The following is a 25,000-nucleotide window of genomic DNA, read 5'->3' as shown; positions in this document are numbered from 1 at the left end:
ATCCGATAAGCTGATAAGCCGCTAAAAGCCGCTAATAGTGCTAATCCGCTAATCCGTCAATGGGCTTGCTTCGCAAGACGAAAAAACCGCTAGATGAAGAAAATCACAGAACGGATTCTTTTCGTCTCGCGAGGCACCACTGTAAATATGTTTAGGAGTAAGATAAAAGTCACTGAAATACAGCTTGGACCTAGATGACCATGACTTTCAGCTTCCATTGAAATCCCTCTCGACTTTTAGTGGAATTTGGGGACATTTTCCCCTAGGGATTTTGGCATGCTTATAGTTCATGCACAAGTGTTGTTATTATTCAGAATGCTGACATTAAGGATCTCCAAAATCCAATATGGCAGTTCACAACTTTACTCTAATAAGAGGTGTATGGAAGTAACAATAGCAAGAACTGGAATAATCAATGCTTGTCACTGAGTTCTAGGCACATATTGCTATATGGCACACAATGAAATGGAGGGGAAATGTCCTTGTTCTAGACACAGGAGTCAAAAGTGTCAGGGGTGGGGAAAATGTGCCCTGCTTTCTATTCTATCCATATGAATGACTGACCCATGATTCACTTCTTTGGGAAACCGTAAGATGCTGTGCTCAGTAACAGACAGTTGCACCTCACCAATGGGAATGAGAATGAAGGGGAGATCAGAATGGGAATGAGGAGGTCTTTCTGCCCCTTGCTCCCCTGTAATGAAGACAAAGCATCGGTATCTAAACTGTAAAAATAAACATTGCAAATTATTTGCCTTTCTTTGTCTCAGAAAAAAACACCTTTATAGTTCATATTAGCATTCATTTTAATCACAGACTATGAGGTGACTTCATGGTTGTTAGATTTTGCTAATTTGTTCTAAGCAGTTGGGAACTTAGCAAGTTATGTTCTTTGGATAACTGCACTATGCTAGCTGCTGAATGATACTAAATCAACCCATTCCATTTTTCAGCTAAATAAAAATTGAAATTGATCAAATGGCTACTTCAAATACATGATTAACTTCCCTCCCTCCCTGGTAATTTTCCAAGACAAACACACACACACACACACACACACACACACACACACACACACGGCCTTTCAAATTCTGTTGTTTTTCTTCCTGACTTTATCCAATATTTAAATATCAGTGGAAGCTCTGTGCCCTGGGTTCAACCAACATTTGTCACAACATGACCTGATTGCTGGTGGTGGCATGTTAACAGCACAGTCTTCCTAAAGAGTCATGAAACAGATCCCTTTGGGTTTTAGCTGCTCCACATTATGTAGGCAATATAGTGGTGCCTGCAGGTCAGCTGAAGCCTAGAAACTGCCTGTCTGCCAACAAGACTGACCCATCACAGCCAACATGTAGGTAATTTCACATAATATTTCAGCAGCAGGGCTTTTTTTTCAACCAGAACTCACTGGAACTCAGTTCCGGCAACTCTCAGGTAGATGCCATTGCCATTATAAGAGAACAAGGGAGGTGTTCATGGTGAGATCCTGCACCTCTTTTTCTAGAACACTATCACTGGTCAGCCAGAAACCCAAGTTTGGGAAACCCTGGTAGAGGCAATGCTGAGCTAAATAGACCCATGGCATCACTTGGAATAAAGCAGTAATTTCTAAGATCTAGTGCCAAAAAACCAGGGCAGAGAGGAATGGGGTATTTGTGTGCATGAAGGGATGACTAAAGCACAAAAAGAGCATGGATGACGTATGATCCCTAAAAACTGAATTTAAACTTTATGTTTTCACTGAACCAGAAAGGACATAGTTAACAGATGGGCTATGGGAATCATGCCATGAGAATCCATGAAAATAAGGGAGAAATAGATGGACTAGAAAAGCATAATGAAAAGAAGTAGGCCAGGGGGGAGACCTTAAATCTTAATGATATATAATGAAGGCAATTAATGAAAAGAACTGTAAAATAATTGGTACCAGACACTCCCAAGCTTCCATTAGAAACAACCTTTTGCTGTATTCCTTCCAATGGGGGCTGCTTCAAACTTTATGATAAACATGGAGATAAATCTCTGTGTAGGAAAAATAACATACTGCTTCTCATATCGGATGAAAAAATCAGCGTAGCTATAGCAAAAACCAAACAAAACCCAATGCACCAAACTTTCATACTTCTTATTATATGCAGACTGTATCTCTCAGTCCAACCAAAATGCCTTCGTCCGCAGTTCAAGATACAGAAGCCCTGCCTTCCTTTCTATCTGATCACTCTATTTTGAGATATTGACCGTATTTGGACAACACTATTCTCCACCAGCACAACTGCAAGGAGTTTAGCAGGAGGGGGAATTGCTTCTGTTTTGCTTAATTGGAGCTTGCCATTTTGTTCAAAGTGACAAACTGTAGTTAAAGTTAACAATGCTTTGTTAGAAGCAAACCACTGTGAACCTTAATCACAGTTTGTAGGTTTAGGCACAACAAGCTGTGGTTAAATAAATGTGGAAGCAAAAGCTTCCAAGCTCACCTTTTGCTCATGGCAGAGCTGGAAAGAAGTATGGGTACATGCAAGCCTCAGGCACTAAGCTAAGGTTTGGCCCTCCATATGTACTTGGTCTCATACTTCCAACTCACTATAAATGTGTCCACCCCTCCTCAATTTCTTCAGCAATGTGAGGCAAAGCCTGCTGGGTTCAGCAATCTGGGATTTTTAACTTAACATTTAGGCCTTGAGTTTGGAGCACTCCTGACAAGGTAGAAGTAGGCAGGCCACCTATTTCTTAAAATAATTCATTTTCCTCTAAAAAATAAGGCAAAGAGAAAAAAAGAAAACCTAGGCAAATGCAAGATCAAATATCAGACAATACTATTATGAATAATAATAAAAGTTTAATATGTAATCCTGATGGCAAATGTATTACAGTGTGATATAAAATACTGTCTTTGCTTAAACTAGTGGGAGAAAAATGTAACAATACACTCACTGAGAAAGTATATGCAAGGGTTTTTCATTTTTATTTTTTTTTTTGTATGTTTGCACAACTCTTGATCTACAAAGGAATCACTTCGGGTCTGCTTATGCTGCAACAAACTATTAAGCTTATCAGAATTATAAAGCTGCTATATTTACATGTATGGCATTATTATCTAATAAAATCTTATTCAAAGCTATGGCCAGTTCTTTAGAAAGGCATGATGTTGCTTATAATTCAATAGGCTTGGGCTCTGACAATAACACCAATGGCTATTCAGAAATATGCTATGTATATGTTTTGCATAATCCAGAATATCTTGGCATAAGGGGCAAGAACCAACAGCCTTAACGCCTTTAAAAGCAATGTGAAATTTTGAGAGAACACCTACAATTCTGAATTTCACCTCATCATGTTTATTTATATGCTGGATTTCCAAATGATGTTCAAAACCGCTCACAAGAATAATAAACAAATCACCTGGCTTCATTGCATGGCAAAACCAATACAAAGCCTGTCTTCCACACTCAGAATGTAACACAACCTACCATCAGGAATTACCATATTTTTCCATGTATAAGACGATGTTTTTCCCCTAAACAATAGTCAAAAATTAGGGGGCGTCTTATACAGATACATCTCCCCCCATTTTCTAAAATCTGAGTCCCCCAAAATAGTGGGCGTCTTATACATGGGGGCGTCTTATAGATGGAAAAATATGGTAGTTAAAGGATTCTGCATACTGTATATGAAATTTTTCAGGTCAGGCACTCAATGGCTAGATTGGGCCAAATTACCTTAGCAATAAGGATTCCCCCACTTATAAACATTAGCACAAACAAATTATTAAACTAACTAACCATTTCTCCAGCCAATAGTTCTGGCAATTAGGTGCCCCGCAGAATTCTTGAGCTAAACAATATGAAGTTGTGACCACAGAAGCAGCAGCAGACCATACAAGAAAACAGAGAAGTCACAAACAAACCTGAGGGCACTTCACCCTCAAAGACCAAACCTCAAAACAGTGTAGCATGTTTTCAGAAAGAAAACTGAGAAGTGGCACAACTCTTTTTTAGTTTGTTAACAACACACAATTTTGCATTTGTGAAGAAAACATTCAAGTCAGTGATTTTTGCAAACATGCTTGTCATCACAGTTTAAAAAGTAATGCATAATGGTCATACACAGCCAATATAACTTGTAGTATCATCTGGACTCAAACTAAACAGAGTTTTGTTTTTTAAACGCAAAGCTTAATTCAGTTTGCAGTGGAACTCAAGACATTTCAATGGCTGGTGAAACTGTCAAGTACAGTCTTTAGAAGGCACAGCACAGTTTCTTAAGTATGCTTTTATATTTAAATAATTTGTTTAAATTCTATTACTGAATGATTTATTTATTTTTTTAGTCTAAAATAAGGCCAAAGCACATTTTCTGACCTATTTTCAAAAAGAATGCCTTTTAAAAAAATTATGAAAGTCCTTCTAAGTTGTCCTTCTAAGTTATTTCTGGATAACATTTATTGTAGCAGCAACTACCCTTTGGAACTCCCTCCCATTTCTTGTTAGACACATACCTTCTTCGTTGGCTTTTCAGTGGTGCCATTATACAAATATATGGGGTGCCCGCATTTGGAATATTACGTACAGTTTTGGCTGCCTCACCTCAAAAAGGATATTATAGCATTGGAGAAGTTTCAGGGGGGAAAGCAACCAAAATGATCAAGGGGTTAGGTTAGAGTGACTCCCCTATGAGGAAAGGTTGCATCATTTGGGACTTTTTAGTTTAGATAAATGGCAAACAGAAGTTTATAAAATTATGCATGGCATAGAGAAAGTGGGTGGATTAAGTTTTTCTCCCTCTCTCATAACGCCAGAACTAGTGGACATCCAATGAAGCTGCATGTTGCAATATTCACAACAGACAAAAGGAAGTACTCCCAAAGGAGGCATTCATGGTCACCAATTTGGCTATCTATAAATGAAGATGCAGACAAACTGATTGAAAATAAGGCTATAAACAGCTATTAACCATGATGGCTAAGTTCCACCTACTCTGTCAGAGGCAGTATACCTCTGAACACCAGTTGTTGGGAACTGCAGGTGAGCTGAGTGTGCCGCAATCAGGTCCTCTTGAGCGCATCACACAGATGTCTGGCTGGCCACTATGAGAACAGGATGATGGACCTAATGGGCCATTAGTTTGTTTCAGCAGGCTCTTATGTTCTTAAGATAGTGTCATCCTTTTTCAGTTATCTGGATGACAAGGGAGAGTTCATATGAGTCTTCCAACAGGAGCCCTATCAAACTGCTGAACAAACCCATGTATGGCAGGCTGTGGTTTCTAGGGCCATGACTGACACAATCGCTCTGCTGATATGCGTGGCTGTGCTCTGTGAGGCTCACAGGGAATGCTTGATCCCATGTTGAAGACCTTTTTAGATTGGGAAGGCTTCTTCATCTTTCCTAGGGTCCAAACAGTTCTTCCTAGCTACAAAACCTCCTACCAAGCATAAGCCTAAGAAAGTCCCTTACACTTGGGATCCCTGGGCAAGGGATTTTGACAGTAGGGTAGGACAACCCACCTGTCAACCATCTGACACCATGTGAATGACAGGTGCGTTATCTCAACCAACCATCAAGGGGTACCCCAAAAAGGTTCCCCATCCCGAGTGCAAATTTGGGATTAATTTATGGGTCTTGAACAGTTGAGTCATGAAAAAGATGTTTCCACTTTTCTGCACAAAGTTGTGGCCATATCAAATGCCCCCTTCTGGCCTCACTGCAGCATTTATGGGTATGACAATGTGTGGGTTCTGAACCAGGGGAAGTGAACACCTTCATGAAAAACCATGCACAAACATTGTGCTTCAAATTTACCATGAAATTCACAAATCTAAGCAACTGCTCACTGACTAAGGCTGCAATCGGAATCCCCTCTAATGCCAAGCTGTGGGGAACTTGGAACAAGTGGAGGCATCTGACCGCCACCTGATGGACATAAGTGTCACTCCATCAGTGTAGAAGTCTGTCTTCCACATGATGAATGTGAGGGCAGGCTGTGTCTTCCTGTTATCTCCACTGACAGAAAACCCTGAAATAACTGAGCTGATCTAGGATCCGCTAGATCTTGAGCTGCTTTCACAGCTGGTGCCAGCTGGCATTGGGCCCAATACAGACTTGATTGTGGCACCAGCTTGGAGGTGGCACAGGGATTGGTCACAACCCATGTTTTATGCCATCATCACCATAAGTAGCCAGGCTACAGCTCTGCTGCTCTGCAGAGCCCAGTAGCAACAGCAGCAAGGTAGGATTGGTCTGCCCATCTAGGATGTTCCCAACAATACTACTTGACCAGTAGCAGCCCCAATCCAAGGTTGATGAAGTTGCCCTCACTGCTATAATTAATTTATCTATTGCTGCTGTCACCAGGAGGCCAGCTTCATATATCTATACACCAATGGCTTACTGGAGTCAGCCTTGAAGAACTGACTTTCATGGAAGGGGACAGGCAAAAAACAGGAAATAAGAAAGCAGTGTAATATGGAAACTGCCTAGCTGAAAAGCTGCAACTGGTGAGTCACAAGTGGGGCCCTTGACGGAAAGCATTTAATAGAAAACAACCCAATTAAAGCAGTTCTCTATAAAAAGAAGCATAAATGTTTTTATTAGGAAAAAAACTTTTACCTGAGTTGTAAAGCAAATAAGAGTAAACTTGGGAGAACTATGCACTATTTTAGATTTTGCTGATAATTTCTAGTTAACAACAGGCAAGGAGATTGGATAGAAAAGCATGTGTGACCCAGCACATTTGTTTAACTTACGGAAAATTGGCTTAAACCTGAACTGTCTAATTGCATTGGCAGTAGTCCAGCAATTAAAGAGCTTAAGATGTTCATCTGGAGACCTGCTTCAGTTTCTAATGTATTCAGCTTTTAACATACTCTGTGTGGCCTTCGTGGTTTGTGAAAACTGCATGCTTGGGCTTAGCCAACTGCAGGAATAGACAAAGAGTCAGTGTAGTGTAGTATTTAGAGTAATGGACCTCCGAGTCCTGCGTACCAATTCCCACTCAGCCATGAAGTTCCCTGGGTGATCTTGTGCCAGTTGCTATCTCTTACTTAGCCTAACCTACCTCATAGGGTTGTTATGAGGATAAAATCAGGAGGAGAATCATGTATAAAAGTAATGATAAATAAAATAATAATTTCTACAGATGTGAGTTACAGCATTAGGTTCAGATATCATGCAAAGTGTGGCTGTACACATACCATGAAAATGACAGCAAACTGAGATCATTTAAAATAAACGAATAAATAATTTTTAAAATTATGTTAAAAGAAAGACTTAAAATGGCAATGGTGGTTTTGACTCCAATAATTCTATTGGTGAAAATCTGAAAGGGGAAAAAAGAGTCAAGGCCATGCAGCCAGTTCTGTGTGAAACAGGAAACCTTTGGAACTTGACAAAAAGTCTCCTCGCAATGCACCAGTGCAATCTAAGGAACTTTTAACAATGGTTTGCGAGACGGCATTTGGAATCAGGTGCTCAAAAAAGTAGTCAGGCAACACACTGATTACACACATAGCCTGGGTGTGGCCAAAGTAAATCCTGGGATCACATCCTTAAAATTATTTCAATTCCCACCTTGCCATGTTCCTAAATGAGCAATATGCTTATGGTTGCTGTGCAGTGTACCTGTTCTTTAGCATAGTTTTGATGGTGTACATTTGAAATTATTTACAAATTTAAAATGGACTTTGTCATGCAGTGCTTATTCACATGATAAAAAAATATGTATCACAGATCAGTTCCAGTATTAGTTCTCGATATCAGTGTTTAGCTTTGCTAAGGACAGAGGTTGCTAGAATACATATAAAATCTACTTCAGATTAAAGAGCAAATGAATAATCGCTATAAAGAATGAAGTCAAGTTTTCTTACATGACTGATTAAATCACTGAAGTAAAGAACTACTGCCGGGTGCTGAAATACCATATAGTTGTAAGTATCCTCCTCTAATGAATGTTTCATTCCTTTGTAATGTCCAGCAACTAATTGACAAGACTTTGCTCCCCCATTGCACTTGGTTTTTTATATTTTAAGTAGGTCTTCCTTAAAACACCAAAGATAATTCACCCATTGCTCTTCATAAAAAAGTGGTAGTTATTTAAAATCAGAGTGCTTAGTACCTTTACTTCTGTAATGTTTCCACAGATACCCATTATAATGCTAATGAAAAATTCTTTATAATTTTAACAATAACCCCAAATGCATTCTGAACAACTCACATATTTTGGCTTCACAATGAACAATGGCTTTCATTATTCCCTCCCCTCAAACCTTATTAATGGCACTTTCTGTTATCCAATACATGTTTCCGGAATGCACACAAGAGTACTATCTATGGATGGGTGCAGGTTAATAGCAACAGTTCTATTGCTTTACCAAGTGCAATTTGCAACATGATTTCTTAAGCAAAAATAATATCTAAAGATAAAGACTCTGTAAGCCATTTTCACATTAAATCACATTTTTATTTCTGCAAGTACGAGTAGAACAATGTTTTATTGTTATGGATCTAAAGGAAACGTTTTAAAATCCTCTTCCCTTTTGAATGAGTGCTACTCTATCACTGGGTAATTGCTTTAAATATCTATCAAGAACAGTGGAGGTTATCTTTGGCTAGCTATTCAAACCACAGTCTATAAAACCAGGATATTATGGTCAATTGGTTTACTGTTTGATTAGAGTTAAACATGCAATGTCAGAACAATAATTAAAAAGCTTTACTGCTGAAATTCCATTGGGCTAGTAAGAGGGATCAAGGAACTAGTCCAAGAACCTAGTGTTTCTGGTTGTTGAATTTTCCTCATGTATTCAGTGCGATTTTTAAAAGCATTGTCTTCAAGCTGGTGTTATCCATTTTGCTTCAATTCTGATCAAACAGGTACCTGATCAATACTGCATTCCAGAACTGTAAACATACATGCTTTGGGCAACACACTGACACACGTACAATTTATTCCAAGGTCCTCTGTTTGCATCCCCAACCCATTGAAGGTTTCTGACATGTAGCAGCTAATTTACAGAAAAAGCCAAACAAACATTATTTCCCTGTCTGTATTTCCTACCCTATAGGAACATATACCGTACCCTACAATCACCATTTTTTTATTTTAAAAAAGACATTCTTGTTACATTCGGAATATATAAAAGATCTGGCTATTGAAAGTACTCACCCCAGACTTGTTTTCTTTATATATTTGTAACTGATGCTTATATAGTTACATAGTTGAGCCCAAGTTGCCTCAGACCTTACAGGTAGTAGTGGATCAATAATTTGATGAAATAATCAGCTGAATCCAGCTATGCAGAAGGTTAAGTTTACCCATAATTTGATTATATCTTCCTTTACATGGAAAAATATGGCTCTCGCACACCAAAAATATACTGTAACATAATGGAGTACATTACAAATAGGACTCCTGTAACATTGCCAATGTAGATAATTTCAGGACTGTCTGGTCTGCAAAGTCTTGTCCGGCATGTAACAGACATGCATTCCAAATACTCTTTCCCCTCCTCTCTTTTTAAGCGACTAAACTACTGCAATTTACCCATACTGGTTGCGTTATCCTCTTTTAAACATTTTGTCCCTGTTACTTTCACCCTTTTTTCTTATACTCTTAATTGGCAAGCTGTGCTGGATGCAGCCACTTTTGTATCAAGATACATCAAGATACATTTTGAAGTGCTCTAATAGAATGTGGCAAGCAATTAGTACAGCCTAAGCATGTGCTTTTATTTAGCAACTACTGAATATTTAATAAATGCTCTTTTGGAACAGTTTTCACAGACTAACAATAATGCAGTAATCACTACATCAATAAACCAATGCTATGAGAGAACATAGCTATGTGAGAACATAACTACTTGCTCCATATTGAGAGTTATGACTAAAGTATACACTATATACAATTTACACACAAAAATAATCCTACCATCGCATTTCATGGGTGTGCTGGAATCCCTAAATGTTTGTGTTGAGGTGCATGTTTGCAACATCATTATGGAAAACTGCAATCAGGCTGTGATATTGTGGTGGTAAGAGTGCTGGAAGTGCATCTTCCCAAAATCAGAGATGTGATTCTCAGCGTTATCTACTGAAATAAAGCAAGTTTTCAGTATAGCACGCTGTAACTATACTGTTACAGTGTACAAGTAACTCTAGTAACTCAATGACCTTCAATACTCTAAAACACTTTCTTTGAAGACACAGAAATTGCACCGTTGCACACACTTGCATTCAAGACAAATGCATCCTCAATTACAATATAAATGGACACGGAATGGAGTTCTTAGCTATCACAGCAGTATTGCTGGTATCCATATGTTTTGCACAGAAGTTTAACAATCTGGTCATAAGGAGTATTCATCATGGATACATGGTTGACTATGCTACAATGTGGCTTGAGGATTGATCTTATTCTCTAGAACAGGTGTGGGGAATCTATGGTCCTCTAGATGTTTCTGAGTACAACTCCCATCAGCCACGGCAAGAATGGTCAATTGTCAGGGATGATGGGAGTTGTAGTTCAGCACTAACTGGAAAGACAGATTCCCCACACCTGCTCTAGAGGGACTTTTACATTTCAGAAAGAAAAAAATTACCCAATAGCATCTATGAAACTGTGAAGGAGATATAACCTTATAGAAACACCTCCCAAAACACTCTCTTGTGCCTCCTATGATGAGGTTTGAGGCTGGACTTCAGTGATTCTATAGGAGGGGGATGGATGGAAAAGTAAGCAACCAAATTGACAAGACAAACCAAGAATTTAATAACAACAAACATCTCTTAAAAGTGTTAAAGAAAATTAGAAGTGTCTGAATTTGACTGTGGTTTCTCGTCCCATACCACATTTGAACATAATATCCATATATATTTTTCCCAGATACACACCAAACTGGAGACAGATGAGACTGTTTCCCCACCCCCTCAAAGTAGTATAAGAAGAAAATCTTGTTCATAATGTGCATGCGTTTTCATGTCCCATCATAATCTCTGGGCAAGCACAGGGGTTGGGGGGGGGAGAGCAGGAAAGGGGCGTTTCACAACTTTGTGATTTCTAAACACTTAACTTAAGACCAAGCCACAGAGTTGACATTTATTTTGACCACCACATTGAGATTCTTGGAGAAAAAGGTGGACTATACAGGCAATACATTAAATTAAATTAAATTAAATTAAATTAAATTAAATTAAATTAAATTAAATTAAATTAAATTGCCAGTGCTGATTGTAGATACACAGTCACCTTAGTGTCAAAACAAACAATCTGTACAAAACAAAATAAAACAAGGTGGATACAACAAACATTAAAATTGCAGTAAAAAAAAAACCCCAAGAACCACCTGACATGTGCAAACTATTTCAGATTTTAAAATTAGTCAGTAAAATCAGTAGTAGGGAATGGCGGGGGGGGGGCAGAAAGAATCATACAATTTAAAGATTTTCTAGGCCTCAAGTATATTAAGTAGCTGCCTGAAAATTAGCAAGATGAGCCTAATCATAGGGAGGAAAGTAGCATAATCTCAGTCCAATACAAAGAAGGTCTTTACTACGCCTTAGGATAGGAATGGGGAACACAAAGCTCAGCCTCTGAAGGTGACCTGAACTTACCAACAGATTACCAACAGACTCATAAAGGAGAAAGCTGGGCCCTAAGATACCCTGGTTGCAGACCCTTCAAGGTTTAACTAACAGAAATGGCATTTTGAATTGGTCCTGGAAACTAGATAGCAGCTGATATATGCTGGTATATGCTCTGAGAATCTAGTCCTGTAAGCGGACAACAGCAATCTGTACTCATGGCAGTTTCCTAGCACCTCACATAAAGGGATAATCCAATCTGGATGGCCCTAGGGTATGAGAAACTATGACTAGATATATTTTGCCCAGGTAATGGTTCAGCTTGCAGATCCACAACCAACAATATCACAAAGATATTACACAGCATGGGTGACGACAGACTCTAGCAGCTTCACATATATTAAAAGGCAAGGGATGAAGCAGCAGTAGCCTAACTCCACTTTCTGAGACCAGCCCTCCAGAAACAACCAGAAACACTGTCAACTATGGGACCAACAGCCAATGGCTTGTGTCCTCAGGAGAGCCCACTGCCAACCCCTGACCAGTCCATACCTGCCTTTGGTGGTGGACCTGTGAGGTTGTGTGGACCCGTCCACCAGATATGGAGCTGCCGTTGCTCTCAGCACCCATTGCTGATGTCATCTTTGGATGCTTGAAAGCCACAAGCCACCCCAAAGGCTGTTGGGATACCAGGAGGAAAACACTGGAAAGGAGGGGACACAACAACTTGGGCTGCTTCAAAGCACTGGAGAACAGCTGCTGCCAGGTCAGCAGGGCATGGAGAGAAACAGATGAAGAATAGAGAGAAACGAGGAAAGTGGAAATGGAACAGGGGGAGTGGCCATGACTTCCTTTCTGTGAGGGTGGAAAACACACAGTACAAGAGAGAGAGAGAGAGAGAGAGAGAGAGAGAGAGAGAGAGAGAGAGTGCGCGCGCGCACACACACACACACACCCCTTCTCCCACTGTAAACGATCCACCAGGAGTCAGGACAAGCAAAGCCAGTTCTGTCCTCAAACTACTAAATTGGCAATCAGACTGGAATAGCTCCAGTATCTAATGGAATGTATCTAGAAGTGAGGTTGTAGTTACACTCTGGTAATAGCCCCTAGTGTTGCCAAATCTGCTTGTGCACCAGTACACACGTGATTTCCTTACATGCGTAATCAGAGAAATGATAATTTGGGGGAATTAACAATACTACTCTTGTGATCTTAACTGAAGACAGTTGTTTGCTTATAGGCCTTATTGCAGTTGGCCGGATTAACATTTTCTAAAACACCACTGGTACCTTGACTAATTTGGGGGTATTTAGCAATAATCACACAGTTGTTATAATTAGAATTTTTGTTCAAAAAAAGGCTTAAGGAGTAAAAGAAAAACACTGTAGCTTGCAGTGCTGATTTAGAAATACAAGGGGAATAAAATGATTAATAGTTACACATTACACAGGCTACCCACCCTACTACACTGCATAGAGAATATCCATAGTTACTACTGTGAAGATAGTGGGAAGAGGCTGGAGGTAGAGTCTTGAAGACCTGGCTTAGCTATGAAAAGAGAGAGAGAAACAGAAAGAGGAAATGTTCACATGTAAATAGCTGGAATTCAGCTCTTGCGAGAGCTAGGAAAAAGCAAGATTCATGAAGTAAGAGGAACAGGGAGAAGTGAGAAAGTTGAAATGCAATAATTACCTGCTCTGTTATAGGATGAACAAAGAGAAACAAAAAGCTGGATTTCCCCTATAACATGTCAGCACATTATTACTGCTGGGCTACAGAGCAGACACGGATTAAGTGTTTCATACAACCCTTCTGTCTGTCAATATAGTGGTCCCTAAGTGGTGGTTGACAAACTGACCTTGAACTCAGAGCCTATATATTTTCCTCTGGGTTCCTTCAACCTCAACCCTACTCCAACGTGTTGCAAAAGCAGAGTAACGCCCTTGTCAGGACGACAGTGGCTTGTGCTTTCCTAAGAGGTGTCTCATTGAAAATAAGAAAGTTGAAGAGGAAAGGAAAGTGGATGAGAGGCAAGGAGGGGACACTAACTAAAGCTAATGGAAAAGAAATTGGGTCCCCACAGGAATCACACAGGAGGCAGTATGGAGCAGCCTTCAGGAAAAGCTGAACAACTTATAGAGTAAGGGACATCCTAGTTACAGGATTGGGCTTATCAGTAAACCCTGGCTTGAATATAAGAGGATTTCACTGAGGCACAGATGGCGAGTTACAATGGGTTGTCATTCACTTCACTGAAGCTTCCCACCATAAAGGTGAGGCAATAAAACAGAAGTGTTGTAACCAATCACCAATCACGCTTCCACTAAGGTGATCCTGTCCTTGCTGAACAGGACAGAGTTACACTTTCTCAAGAAATTATAAAGGAAGGTATGTGTTTTAATAAAGGCAGGATATGCTTTCTAGAAGGAATGCTGATGAATTTTCAGGATAACTTTAAAAATAAATAAATCGCAAATTGATGTGGAAATGTGGAAAACCAAACTTAACACTGGAAAAATGGGAAATTGAGAGAAACTGAGATTCTGTCCACCCCTACTAATGATGAAGTTGGATTCAGCAGAACCCCCAAAGTATGCATAATAAAATAAATAACAACAACAACAATAATTTATTATTTATACCCTGCCCATCTGGCTGGGTTTCCCCAGCCACTCTGTGCGGCTCCTAACAGAATATTAAAAACACAATAAAACATCAAACATTAAAAACTTCCCTAAACAGGGCTGCCTTCAGATGTCTTCTAAACATCAGATAGTTATTTCTTTGTCATCTGATGGGAGGAGGTTCCACAGGGCAGGCGCCACTACCGAGAAGGCCCTTTGCCTGGTTTCTTCAAAAGGAAGGCAACCCCACCCAGAACTGGCTGCCTACCATCTCCCACATTTTAAATATTTCACAGGAAGATACCGAAAACAATTGTACCCACACTAGGAGCTAAACTGGAGTTGGATACCAAGGTTAGCTCATGAGCATCCCAGCTGTTCCTCTACCACAGCACTGGGTATACTAATGCTTGACTGGGTACACAGGATGAGAAAAAGAACAGCAGATCTGTCCACAAAGTGCTGAAAATGACACTGAAAGAAGGATAAAATTAACAAGGCTCTGCCCACAGGCTTACATTCTAATAATAAAAGCATAAAAAGATAGGGAAAAGAGAATAGTATGAGAAAATCAAAACTTAATAGGAGTGTTATTCAGCATAAGCTAAGGAACAAATAAGGGATATAAGCTAAGGACTACAGTTGTATCTCGGAAGTCGAACGGAATCCGTTCGGGAAGTCCGTTCAACTTCCAAAATGTTTGAAAACCAAAGCACGTCTTCTGATTGGCTGCAGGAAGCCACTAGATTTCCAGAAGTAGCTTCTACATCATGTGAAAGCCCAAATATAACGCGGAAGTAAATGGGTAAATGTAAGAATAAATGAATAAACTGCCATGTGGATACAGCCTTATTCATCTAGTTGGCTACTGCACTACTGTGCAGACAGGTGTATGTAGCTTTATCAAAATCACGTTTACCGATTTCAAAGGACTAGTGCTGCTGCTGGCCTGACACATTTGGTTCAAAGATTTACGGTATTTGGGGGTTATTGGATCAATATCCAGGTGCAGAGAAGTTGAAGAGCATTTGGGTGAGGGCAGTCAAAGTTCCTCTCCCCTTTCTAAACAATGAAACTACTGATTCAAGCAGAGGCTTGGCTGCCCCCTCTATAGTCTTTCAGCTTACCTTTGAAATTTGGGGGCAAATGTTGTATGGAAATGAAACCACATCATGACACAGAATCATTCCCATGGGGATTTCTGACCAAACTTTTGGAGGGAATGCTGATGGGCCAATGAGTAGTCAAACTGCCATATGAAAAAATGGCAAAGCTTGCCACCTTTTTCTTTTTCTTTTCTTTTGTTTAAAACACACTTTGGCTACCTTAACATTAAAAGTAAGCCACCATATTATTATTTTTTCACCCACCCCTTCAAAAGTTGCTGATACCGCCACTTCAAGTTTATGGATGAATGGTTCATTTGTAAATGGAGACATATTTGGTCTAGCATGAACTGCCACCTATTTTACAAGACAAAACAGGATAATGTGTTAAGTCCTTATGATGCAGCTTAGCTACTTACAGAGCTGCTCTAGCTCCCAATCCAATTATGGTATCAATGCAGATGATGATCTTGACTTTTAAAGCTCTATGTGGCTCAGGACCAAGATACCTTAAGGACCACCCTCTCTCCCACAACCCTAGGTAATTGGTTCCACTGTCAAACTATTATAATTTTTTTTTGCAGGGGCGGGAGGCAGGACTCATGTTAGCCAAAATACACCCTATTGTAACTTAAGTTCATTACAACTAGCCAAGACCTTTGGACATTTATTCTGTTTTTTTATGCATTTAATGTAATATTTTGTTTTGAACTTTGTTAGCCAACCCGTGAGGTTTTCTCTGAGGAGATAAAACAGAAATACATTAAATAAACATGTCTCTCACGCACAACTTATGTCGGGTTCTGACAGACAAAAAGCTATTTTTTCTTTTCAATTATTGGGTTAACATTTCCATTTTTAATTCCATCCTTTAGTGGTTAACACACCTCTCTGTTCTTAGGGCTGGAACATATCAATGTCTTATACCCAACAACAGAGTGCAAACACAATTTAAAACCTGTGCCTATTATGAGGTAAATTCCACAATCATTTATGAATATGCATTTATGTACATAGTGTATTTGCTCCATAATGCATGGTTTTGCTTTTACAATTACCTAAACAAATGTTTAGCTGAGCTACTCAGTCTACTGGGTATATGATTTGTACTGAAGAACAGGAAAGAAAACAGGCCACTTACGTATTTATTGTAATACATTTTTTGTGTTTCAAGTAAATAATGCACTTTTAAAACTAGGGATATATTTATGTGAAAGACTATAATACCTGCTAAGTTCTGTCTCCTGGGTAAATGTTAGAAAAGACTAACAAACCAAAACAAAAATCCACCCAGCGATAAAGCCTAAATACAAAGAAAACACATTTAGTAATATTAAGGGGAATGTTTCAAAAGAGTGCACTGGGATTTGGCTGCGGCACACAAGTACTTAACAGAGCAATGGGTACGCTGAAATTGCTGTTATTTCTAGGGTTACTCATTTAATGACCAGTTGCCATATCCTTCGCCAAATAACACAATTTTTAAAACTGAGATAATGTAGTAATTATTCAACATTTGTACAGTGCTTTTGAATCTGTGAATTGTTCTGCAACCCATACCTCATTTGCTCTCCTTGCATTTTCCATTGTGTATATGTGGAAGTGAAGCTGAGAGAATAATTTTTCCCAAAGACAGCAAGCAGTGACAGAACTGGGATTTGAAACTTGAGTCTAATAGGCCACGTCTAACACTCTAGCCACCGCGCCAGGAAGGCCTGATGCTGTCGGTCAGCAGAGGGTTAACGGCGAATCCATTATTTTTGCTTGTTAGGAAACAAAATCCCTATGGATACATTTTTCAGGTATCTACACAAGATTGTTCTAACATACCTGGCACAATGTTAAGTCACCAATCCCAGAAAGTGTTTTGCCATATGCTTTATCGTTAATCAAATGAGGTAACCTTAGGGAACACCACACATGCCTCCCCAAACACCACTTAAGAGTTTCACCATATAGGGTTATTCCACATTCTGTATCACACTTTTTATACATTGTACACACCTCCAGGGCTCTGGTGAGGTTCTTCCTTGACCCTTTTTCTTATTGCCACCATCCTTTCAATCAGCCCCTTCTTTCCTGCACCTGCCTTCCCTTAATCTGCAGCTCCTTCCACCACTCCTTCCTTTCCTCCCTCAGAACTCTTCTCCCTCCTTTTAATCCCTCTGCCTCTTGGGTTTCCTATACCACTTAAACTCCTGCCTTAGCCATCCAGCTAATCCTTTTGACCCTATGCTGTTTGGGCTTCCCAAGCTTCTGACAGTCTCCATGAACTGCCCACCAGGAGACTCAAGCATCAGAGTGGTGGCAGGCTATAAAATATTTACTTAGAATACTTAATTCAATAATAGCATTTGTTGTGAGCATCACAAGGAAAAGTTGGCTGCTCCTTCTTGTAGCATTTTCTTTCATTTTCTATGGGTAATCTTGTGTTTCCCTTTATGTGGACTACACATAGCAATCTACCTTATCTCTTGCGAGTTCAGAAATTTAGGCTCTGGACTTTCTCCCTTGTCTCCTTCCCACAAAACAAAAGAATGGAAAGGAGAGGCTGGCTGAAGAAAAGTTGAGGTCTGAGAAAGGAAACTCAGAACTGAGCTAATCAAGGCCTCAACAGCAGTAGTGAGTGACCAAAGTAATAAGCACACCCAAAGGAAATGAAAAAAACAGGGTTGTTTTGACTCTTAAGCTGTTTCAGGAAGCCATTTTGAAGTATACATGCAGCACTTTGGTCCTTTTGCTGAGGAGAAGGAAGATCTAGTCAGAACTTCATTCTCCCTTCTTTCTACCCCAAGTGCCTCCCTCTTGTGGCCTTCCCCCTGTTGGCATAGTATGAAGGTTCTCCCTCAAACCAACATGCCTTTTACTTGACAACATGCACTGATTGTTATGGCTAAACCGTTACTCTAAGTGGTCAGAGTTCACAAACAGTCTGTGCAACATTACAGACAAACTGGTCAGTGGCTCAGTGGAGCTCAAAGACAAACAAGGCATTAATTTAATGACTCACAGCTCTGCCTAAATACTAATAGAACTGTATTTTGAGACATGTTTTTCTTCTTCACCAAACCTATTAACCAGTTCAAATACTTGAGTAGCCTGAGGAGGAGAAAGTCTGTGGAAGGGAATCTCCCTGTCCCCTTCTCCTCCTTCCAACATCTTGGAAACCCTCTCTTAGGGGATCCTCCAGTACAGTGTAGGATGGGGGGGGGGGGCAGAGGGAAAATGGCCACCCTCTCATGAGTGGAGCTGTGCTGGCACAATGTGGCTCTAGATTAATTTAGGTAATCCTCTCTTCCACAGGAGCCTGCAGTGCCTCACCTCACACTGTCCTAGAGGATTTTCTCACATTCCTATGCTCCTTGTGGGAGTTTAGGATCCAAGCCATATTATCTCACATTCCAAGCTTTAGATATTATTTTACATCCATTTTTATTCAGATCCTTGTGTTATCAATGGTCCAGCAGTAGCGCCATTTTGCTGTTACTACAGAGATAGTTACTTGTACCTTAGTGACTAAAGCAACGTCCCAAGTAGAGATTTTGCGGAAAGGCTGTCTATGCATAAATGAACTCTCTTACTCTATTTTGAAACATGGTAAGGTAAGACAGTGTTGTTTACAGGATGAGACTGCAAGATTCTTACTAGTCAATTTTTAAAAATTACTCATTTATAAAACTGTAAAGCAGATCAAACAACATATGTTTTGCAGTGCATTTGCCCCAAACTCTCATGACTGGATGGATATATAGCATTTGGTAATGGTAATATTCCTATGCACCCTTGCTCATCAAAACATGAAAGTAGCAATGAGGAAACATTTCTTTTTAAAAAATATGCAAAGGTTGGCTACAGCTTTTGCTATAAATTAAATTAGTATCATGCATCAATATAGTATTTTTAACTTAGCATTATTTAATACAGTAAGAGTGCTTCCAGACAGGTGTTTCATTGTTCCTTGCAGTATTGTTGTTGGTTTTGCAGTATCCACGCAACATTGTCAATATTGGCATCAAAATGCTACCTTACATCTTCCCCACCTTGATTTAATTGAGATTTAATCCTTTTCATGGAAAAACTGATTAGTTAAAAAGAAACATGTTGCCAATGACCTGTTTGTGATATACAAATAACCTGTTTGCAATATTATCCTGCCCACCCCTGCCTGAATGAACCTGTTTATAGTCTAATTAGAGAACAGAAATATTAAAATATATTAAAACTATATTAAAATATAGTTTTAAATCTGAAATGTACATGAGATAGGGTTTTAGAGGCTTTTGTGTTTCAAGTACTCTGAGTACTCTTGTTACAAAAAATATATATGTTTATTGAAGCTGTTGGATCCTCTGGGTGGCTGCTCTCTGCAGCGGCAGCGGCAGCGGCAACAGCAACATTTATTTTCTAGCTTGCTATAAGCCCATTATCTGAATAATAAAATATTTTACATAGAAACAAATTAACAGCACAATCCTATGCATGTTTACTGAAAAATAAGTCACACTGTGTCCAGCTATTTAACGTTCGTGAACTTGACTCTCACACAATGGCTACTTTTCTACTCAACCTCTTCATGTAAGACAGTCCTTAAAAAAATACACACAAAAGGTGAAGGGACACAGAGGTCTTATAGGTTTTATTTGTTGCAAATAATAATGCTGGACACCTTTCAAGAGTAAACATCCCATACCCAGTAGGCTCAGAGCTGATTTGGACTGAGAAGGAATCCATTTCTTTCATTTCCCTTATCCCTACTGAGTATTAAGCCCCATCCCCCCCATAAATATCTACATCAATGGTTTCCAACCTTTTTTTGACCATGCCCCACCTAAGTATCTCTAAAATCCTGATCCCCCCGACATATAATTCTTATTATCAAAAAGTGAACTCCTATTCACGTGGAGGAAGCCTAAAAGGCCATTAACTTGGTCTAAACTCATTCTTGAATTACCCCCTTAAAAATCCTCCCCACGTTGGGAACCACGGATCTAGATGGAAGATAATCTATATATATAACCTATGAAATTTTAATTGCCCTTTTCTATACCTTCTTCATCTCTGAGGTGAACACAGCTAATTAAACAAGAAAAAACATGAGGTATGCAAAATATAAGTACTAGGTTGAAAGAGTAAGCTGTCAACTAGAGATTTCCCATTCAACCAGGGGTTATTAGGCAGTCTCTCACATCTTAGTTTAAGCCCCATTATGTAACATGGGGATGGTACAAGTGACCCACAGTAGAAGTAAGTTGTAAATATTAGATAATCCATGGAAAGTACTTTGAGCACACAGAAATAAACACTGAATATTATTATTATTGTATGGGTAGCCACATTATTTTCTTCACTTGTTCCTCTTTATTAAATTTTCAACATACATTCTGCTGCCCAGCCATCAAAATTTCAGAGAGTATCCTGATGCTATTCGTACTCTGCTTTGAAAACTCACCATCCAGAACCTGCTTTTGTAATTTAGAAATTGACTTCCTCACTTTTATCCAGACCATTTATGCAAATGTTTTGAAGGATGTATCCCAATACAGTTACAGTTCCTTGAGAATGGCCACAATCTACTCTGAAGATTACCTGTTTGTCAATCCTAGCCTAACCAATTCCCAAGCCATCAGATGACTTTACTCAAGGCTACTAGAGACTACTTTTAAAATTATATCCATAGCATTAGCCATAATCCACACATTCCCAAATAGGAAACAAAGTATCACTTTCTTCTATTGAAGAAACAATTAGCAGTATCCAGCTAACGAATCCCAGATGCATACTCTCTCAAAAAATATTCCTTCCCAACTTCTGAAATAGTGTCTAGCATGCCGGGTTCGTTTCTGCTGTATGTGCTGAAGCACATTGAGCAAATCCCCTGAGAGCAACAAGACCTGTTGACATTCCCAGGGGGACTGAATGGGGGGGCATGTTTGCCCCCAGTGTTTACATGAGTCAGCATGCAACCCTCACACCACCTCATAAGCACTTTTAAATGTGTGTTTCTGGGTGAACTTCAAAGATTTTCCATTAAACGTCTGCTTGGAAATGGAAGGGGGTGGACATAGGGTGCACACAGGTATGGGGGTTATTAAAAGTTAATTTTGCTGGATATGATACTAGCACGTCTGTCTCAGTTTCTAATGTTCCTTTTATACTGCATTACCTCTTGTGTTTGAACTGTGGCTTTTTTCTTTTTGATCTATAGATTACAGATGCTTCAGGTTACAGATGCTTCAGGTTACAGACTCCACTAACCCAGAAATAGTACCTCGGGTTAAGAACTTTGCTTCAGGATGAGAACAGAAATTGTGCTCCGGCGGCGCGGCGGCAGCGGGAGGCCCCATTAGCTAAAGTGGTACCTCAGGTTAAGAACAGTTTCAGTTAAGAATGGACCTCCAGAACGAATTAAGTTCTTAACCCGAGGTACCACTGTATATTGCCATGTCACGCTCCCATTTCATTCACACCAGTGGGTGCTGTGGAACACAACTGTGGATGTCACCACCCTTTATGTGCATGTGTTTCCACATGATTTATCAATGAAAATGGCAGCACAGAACTATTCCAGAATAGTGCCTCAAATTTTGTCATGTTATATGGAGGTGGTGGCATGAAGGACAGCGAAAATACAGCACAAAATTCCCATGATTTTCCAGGTTAATGAGTTTGCTAAGCTTCCCCTGGACTCAGCTAAATTTCCAGAAGAGACTTTTACGTCATGTGAAAGATCACACAGAATGTGAAAATTATCAGGTAAGGAAATGCGAACAAGGGAAAATATGCTGCCTGGCTACAACCTTAGTCCTATCCCACAAGACTGGAATGGACCAGACCTTAATGGGTCTTCTCATCCCCTCCAGGTTCTAGGACATGTCAATGGTGTACTCCAAAGACTAATGCTGCCTTCAACCTCAGGCCACTCCTGCTTCTCATCAACACTATGCTTTCCTTATGCCTTTAGCCCTTTTCTTTGATATTTTTCTCATAATGTAGCATCTTCATAAGCTAACTGCTGTCTCAGCCTCCTCTTCTGTTTTGCTTACTTTTCTCTTTCCATATTTGCTGCAACAGTCAATGATTCGTTGGCAAAGTGCTTGATAAACCTTTTTACTGCCTTTATGACAACCATCCAAACACATAATCTTTTCCAATCCCAATGGGGTAGGGGGAAGGAATCCAAAAAACAGTACTTGAAAAGCAAGCTGAATCAGGGGTGCAGTTGTGATGAAGGATTTGCAGCTTCAGCTAAGGTTTTCCTCAGTGGTCACAAACACTGCGATTCTAGGGGGGAAATATTGCAGCTTTGGTACAACAACATACTGGACAAATCTGAAAACTTTTCAATGACTCCCTCAAGTCATGGCCTTCTGGACAGCCTACCAAGACATTTTAGCTCCTGAGGTGAACCACAAAATGACTACCCTCCAGGGAAGAAGGGGTGAGTAAAGATCTACATCAGGAACAAGGGGGAATAAAGATCTAGATTAGGCTCTGCTGCCCCTGTGGATTCTTCCACCTGACATGGTTACCTCAAGTTGCCTCATGGGTGGGCCCAACTCATATCTATGATAGCAGCATGACATCTCCACTCCAGTCAGAACAGTCTGGAATTTTGTTCAACATTGTTGATTTTTAACACATTATCATTCTAGTCTTTCTTATAATTTCTGCACTTCTCTGACATTTTAACCAGACTAAGTGTTACTTTCTCAACGGTGCCTTAATTCAAATTTCTTCTTTGATAGTCTTCTTAAATAACAGTGAACCAAACGCTATAATTAATCAGATCTACTACCCCACGTTTTGCTTGTTTACATCAATTCTTAAATATTGATGATGTGATATAATAAAATAAAACAACGAACTAGTAGTTTCAAAATAAAACAGTTGAAGGATGACAAACTTGAAATAATGGGACACACTGAAAAGAGAACGAGCAATTTAAAAAAAAACATCTGTGGGGAAACTTATCTATCCTGAATTTAATAAAATAAATATTCCACAAGAACTACACTGGAACAGTCATGAAAAAATAAAAATGAAGATAATTATTAGCCCTTCCTCCTATTTCTACTCATCTTCACGTCCCATCTCCCTCTGCTACCAGTTACCCACTACTAGGTGCATAAAGACTGAACTAGCAGTTGGAGCAACCCCACAATTCAGTCTTCAACCTAAGATACAGCATGGGACCTGTTCCCACCAACTGGACAGCTACACCTTCTTTCAGGATACTCTGTCTTGTCCCACCTCCATGGTTTTCTCTCCTCTCCCTAAACCATCAGCCAGTATTCTAGGGCCACTGATCTTGCTCAGTCCTCAGTAACCCCTGGAGCATGTGGTTAGTGACATTTAGTATCCATATAGAGAAAATGAGATTTTGATTAATACCCAGAGGATATTGCTTGTCAAGGGGTATTTACTGGGCCATACTTGGGGATGGGTACTGGACTACATAGAAATTTCATCAGATACAGAAGGACACTTTAAGAGATGTATACAAACATGCCATTCTACTAGTAGCCCTTTGAGAAAAGAAGAGTAGTTGGCATCCGTCTGTCTCGAGAGACAATGGAATGCGCCTCTGGGGGGTCAAACCACTGCATTTGCAGTACTGATGTGACCTCCCTAGGGCATAAGCCTGAACAGTGTGTATGTAGGTCCTGGGCTGCCCAGATGACAAGAACATCTCTCAGCCTCACTGATGTGTTCCAAAGGAAAGCAGAGCAATACGTTTGGCACCAGCTTGGCTGCAGGAGTTGCCAAAAAGAAGCACACAAGGCTACTGTCTTAGGAAGGGGTCAGCAAGGTTTATCTTGCCTGGGCCAGATCGGTCCCACTGAGATCCCTCCATGGGCAAGGTCTCGTGTGTGCATAAAGCGCCCGCGCCTGTGATTTTCGGTGTCTGCACATGTGCACCCATGATTTTCAGAGTCCCCATTCTGCGCTGTGCCGATTTAGCGCAGCCTGTGAACAGGCACCTCGGTTCAGGGGTGGCTTGTGGGCCAGTCAAACGACCTCCGCAGGCCGCTTCCGGCCCATGGGCCTTAGGTTGCTGACCCCTGGGTCTTAGGGACTGCGCTCTGGATTTGTGTAGGGTTCTCCCAAAGATATCCTGCAAGGCAGCAGATGTTTAGGATAAGAGGTGTCCTTCTCCTACATGGGCTACATTCCCAGGGTGGTGAGCCCCTTACCTCCCTCTACAGCACATGCAGAAACCACCTTCTTGACCACTGGACTCACTACTGGTCTTGTCCGCTTAATCCACAAGAGCTTTTCTTCACATGCCAGGGAAGTCCCTAACAGCCTAACTCAATGAGGGGTTGAGACCCACTGGTTACCCCTACCTGGTTTAGCTAGCCAGTCAAAGCCATTCCTGGGGTGTGTAGCTGCTGCAGTATGCTAACAGCTTCTAGGAGCCACATGTGAGAGCTGAGCGCAGGGTGAGGTTCAAAGGTGGACAAACCACCCCAGAAGAAGCACAACCCCTCTCCTAACACCTCGCACATCTCAGGAAAGAAGACCCACATAAACAGTGAACATAGCTAACACTAGTATTTCCAAAGTTGCATTATAGCATGTGAGTGCACAGCTCACATTCTTTTCCTGCTTAAAAGATGTACCAGCAGAGTCATGTCCACAGTTAAAATTGCACTGTACTATGTTTCCAAGCTGCAAAAGGAATCCTCTG

At 40.2% G+C, this 25,000-nt stretch overlaps 1 protein-coding gene across 27 annotated transcripts in view; it reads right to left on the bottom strand.

The window, feature by feature from the left end:
* FOXP2 (forkhead box P2) overlaps window positions 1-25,000 on the bottom strand; it is a 361,843-nt gene that overhangs the window by 150,232 nt on the left and 186,611 nt on the right. The window lies entirely within an intron of this gene.

This window comes from Podarcis liolepis (genome assembly GCF_965112155.1).
Source record: "Podarcis liolepis genome assembly, chromosome: 10".
Lineage (NCBI taxonomy): Eukaryota > Metazoa > Chordata > Lepidosauria > Squamata > Lacertidae > Podarcis > Podarcis liolepis.
The sequence above is the reverse complement of the archived record's forward strand: the minus strand, read 5'-3'. Positions and strand labels throughout refer to the sequence as shown.